A 4,278-nucleotide genomic window follows, 5' to 3' on the forward strand; every position below is an offset into this window, starting at 1 on the left:
AAAAAAAAAAAATTTTTTTTTTGAAGTGATAACCTGTAGTTCCAACACTGTAAGAGGATGAGGCAGGAGGATTGAAGCTACAGTAAGCTATGATCCTGCCACTGCACTCCAGCCTGGGTGACAGAGGGAGATGCTGTCTCTAAAGAAAAAAGGGGATGGGGAGAAAAAGAGAAAATGTGGTATATAGTGTAAATATGTATACCATAAAAATAATAAAGGTGATACTGGCTTTCCCTTTGTAACTGATAGAAAGTTTTCCTTTGCAATTCATTGAGGTGATTTCAAAAGCAGGCTGACTCATGCATGCTGGTGGGAGTTTCTACTGCTTCAACTGCTTTGGAAAACTATTTGGCAACATCTAGGAAAGTTGTACCCCAGCAGGCTCAGAAATTCCACCCCCAGGCACTTCCCTAAGAGCAAGGAAAGCCTGAGTCCACCCACATGCTTGGACCTGAGTGTTGCTGATATCAGCTGCATTCACAAAGTGGTTTATAGTCAGTCAAAAGCTCTCATATGCTTCATAAAAAATGCTAAGTGCTCAGATGTTGATCAACAGGAGAATGGAACAATAGAGTGCAGTCTATTCATACAGTAGAACATTACCCAGCAACAAGAAGAGTAAATAAAAGGATATAGGATATTTATTTTCAGCCCTTTCATTCAGGGATGAATCTAAATATATATATATATTTTATATAAATATCCCTTAATATATTACATTATAAATATATTTTAAAATAAATAATTATATACATATATAACTTTAAACATATTTATATTACATGTATAAATGTAAATAAACATATTTTTAATATATAATATATATACTTACATTATGCAAATATCTATATATGAGTAAGTGACAAAAGCCAGACACAAAGGAATATATATTTGTGATTTTGCTGATACAAAAAAAAGGTCTGGAACAGGTAAAATGAGTCCATATTGATTAAAGTCAGAATAAGGTTATACTGGGCTAGTGGACACATTCTGGGGTAGCCAGAAATGGTCCCCATCTTGATCTGAGTGGTGATCACACAAGCAAAACCTTTGTACAAAGTCACTGGGCTCTACCATCACTGAACTGTACACTAATTGTACATTACTCTATGTCTTTTTTAGACCTCACTGAAAAAAGGGAAACTAAAATAAAATACAAATTGTTTAAATTTCATGTCATCGTATTTGTGGTTTGCTGCATTTCTCTGTTTTAATATATACTGTAAATGTGACCATGAATTTGACACTTTACATAGCTCACCTTCCCCTGGAGGAGAAAAATGAGTGAACAGACAGGACCAGACAGAGCACAGACCCAGCATTCCATCAGACAGCCTACTAGTAAGAGTTGGAACTCAAATGCCTCCAGAGTTTGGACAGATAGGCAGAAAAAAAAAAAAAAAGACATCACGAGTCCCCCTCTATCCAGTTTTTACTTTCACTCCTTTGTAATTGAAAATGAAATATGGGTGCAGAGAAATACTTCTCTATTGTAAGGAGAGCATGACCCAATAGCAACTGATATATACCATGGGGAGGGTGATAGGGGATGGGGGGGACTGTGGCAAAAGAGAGGTCAGGTGCCCTGTTTGAAGAAGCTGTCCCATTCAGTCTAGCTAATGTTTGCTGAGCAAAAATAGGGCACAGATGTTGCCCATCTGATTTCTCAAAAGAAGATGGGAAATGTGTATTTTCAGATGACAACTGCTCTTCATAATGTCAACCAAAAATCATGAGAATTAAACAGCACCAGTGGTGGGACTAAAGTAGACCTGAGGGCCGTTAGTTTGCATCCTCAGTGTGGGATGGGGAGCACCTGGGCTGGGAAAGGAGGGTCCCAGCAAAGACAACATGTTTCAAGGAAAAAAGTAAACTACTGGCCTTGGCTCAGTACCTGTGGCTCAAGCCCCTAAGGCTCCAGACATATACACCTGAGCTGGTGGGTTCGAATCCAGCCCGCCCGCCAAACAACAATAATGGCTGCAACCAAAAAATAGCCGGCGTTGTCGCGGGCACCTGTAGTCCCAGCTACTTGGGAGGCGGAAGCAAGAGAATCTCTTGAGCCCAGGAGTTGGAGGTTGCTGTGAGCTGTGATGCCACAGCACTCTTCCCAGGGGGACAGCTTGAGGCTCTGTCTCAAAAGACAAAAAAATTGGCCTTGATGGGAAAGAGTGTGAGAGAATACTACCAGGGAGTGCTGTTTTGTTTATTGCTTTGTATTTAATATGAGACATAATTAATTAGGGAGTTCGGCTGAAGGAGAGCAGGTATGGGAAGAGGAGAAAATGCAGTCAAGAGGGGTGACCGATGGAGGAGACAGGAGGTCAAGGTCAGAAGAAACATCAGACAGAGGAGGGAAGAGGACACAGGATAGAGGAGTGTGGAGTGGAGGAGACCGCACTTCACAGCAGTGTGTTCTTAGTGAAATTAAAGGAATGGGTGGGATGCGGTAACAACAGTAACAGCAATAACAATACAGGCAACGTTTCCTGCTGAGCGCCTGAAGACTTTTCTTCGCCCAGAGCGCTCCATAACTCTCCCCGGCAGATACTGTCATGATTCCATTTTAAAGACTAGAAAGGGATTCCAAACCTGCATGCGCTCGGAGCCTGGGCTCCCAGACACTGCAGGACCGTACGCATGTGCCCAGACAGACACAGCCAGCGACCGCAGACCCGAGACCCCCGCGGAACAAAGGCGCACTTGCACACACTGCCCACGAGGGCGCACGAACATATACGTGGACGCTGGGTGCAGAGCCCATCCTGTCCCTACCAAGCGGAGGTGGAAATTCACATGCCACGTACAGCCGAGCAGACAGATCGCGTGGCTGGAGAAGAAACGGCCCGCCACGAGATACCCCCGCCCGTGCCCACCGGATGAGCTCGGAAACCCGCGTTCCTCCAGCCCTCCGCCCAGCACCGACTCTGCCTCCACCCCCACCCATACACACCCGAATTGTCGCACATCCACACTCAAGCGGGAGCCCGGAGCACAGCCTGCATCCCGGCCCCCCTCCCCGCCCCAACAGACTCCTTCCAGCCTGCGGGGGGCCCTCAGAGGACTCACCCTCCCCAACAAGGCCCCGCCGGAGCACTGCAGAGCGGGCGCCGCTCCGACCTCAGCTGCGCAGACGCGGAGGCTGCGGGTGGGAGGTGGGGGCAGTGGGGAGGGTGGGGGTGACGAGGGAGGGTGGGTGGCCTTCCTCCCTCCTCCCGCTGGAGCCTGCAAGTACAGGGAACCAGGGAGGGGGAGGAAAGGCACCCAGAGCGAGAGCGAGCGGTGTGGTCGCGGGGGATGGGGGAGGTCGGAGGGGGTGTGGTCCTGTGCCCCGCCCCAGGGTTGGTCAAGGTGGGCTGGTGGTACCTCTCCGGCTGACCCTCACCCAGGATTGAGCGATGTCAGCTGCTGGAGACGCCCAGTATGGCCAACAACCTTGCACAAACCCCTCGGTGGTTCTCCAGGCGACAAACCGGGGAGCCCGGTGGGCGGCAGGGGAAACCCTGAGGCCGGACCGACTGCCTGGAGTCAGAGGCCAGCTTGGCCATTTGCTGCTGGTGTCCTTGGGTGTGTTACTTAACCTTCGTTTCCCACTCTGTTAAGTGGGAACAATTACGGTGACCACCTCAGAAGATTGCTGTGAAAGTGAACAATAAAAAATAAGTAATACATGTACAATCTTTGTAACCAAGCCTAACAGCTGCTATTATAATCAGTGATCGTTATTATTCAAATGCTATAATCCAATCATTAATGCCGACTTGCTCTTAGGAAGTCTACATCAAATTTTTTAAATTGTTGACAAAGGCATGGGGTGGTGGGAAAGTGGTCTTCTGTTGTGATCTTATTTTCCTTCCCCTGGCTACTAGTGAAGTGAAGCAAATTTACATTTTTGTTGACTAGGTTTATTTTCTCTTCTGTGAATTACCTTTTTATCTCCCTGTTTGTTATTGTTCGTTTTGTTTTGTTTTGAGACAGGGTCTCACTTTGTTGCCCTGGGTAGGCTGCAACTTCCAAACTCCTGGGCTCAAACGATCCTCCTGCCTCAGCCTCCCAAGTAGCTGGGACTGCAGGTGCCCACCACAACACCCAGCTAATTTTTCTATTTTTTGTAGAAATGGAGAATCTTGTTCTTACTGGTCTTGAACTCCTGAGTTCAAGCAATCCTTCCACCTCAACCTCCCAAAGTTAGGATTATAAGCATGAATCACCATGCCCATCCCCCCATTTGCTTATGGGACTTTTTCTTATTAATTCTTTTCTTTTTTTTTTTTTTTT

This window comes from Otolemur garnettii, unplaced genomic scaffold (assembly GCF_000181295.1).
Source record: "Otolemur garnettii isolate 467f Iridium unplaced genomic scaffold, OtoGar3 scaffold00091, whole genome shotgun sequence".
Lineage (NCBI taxonomy): Eukaryota > Metazoa > Chordata > Mammalia > Primates > Galagidae > Otolemur > Otolemur garnettii.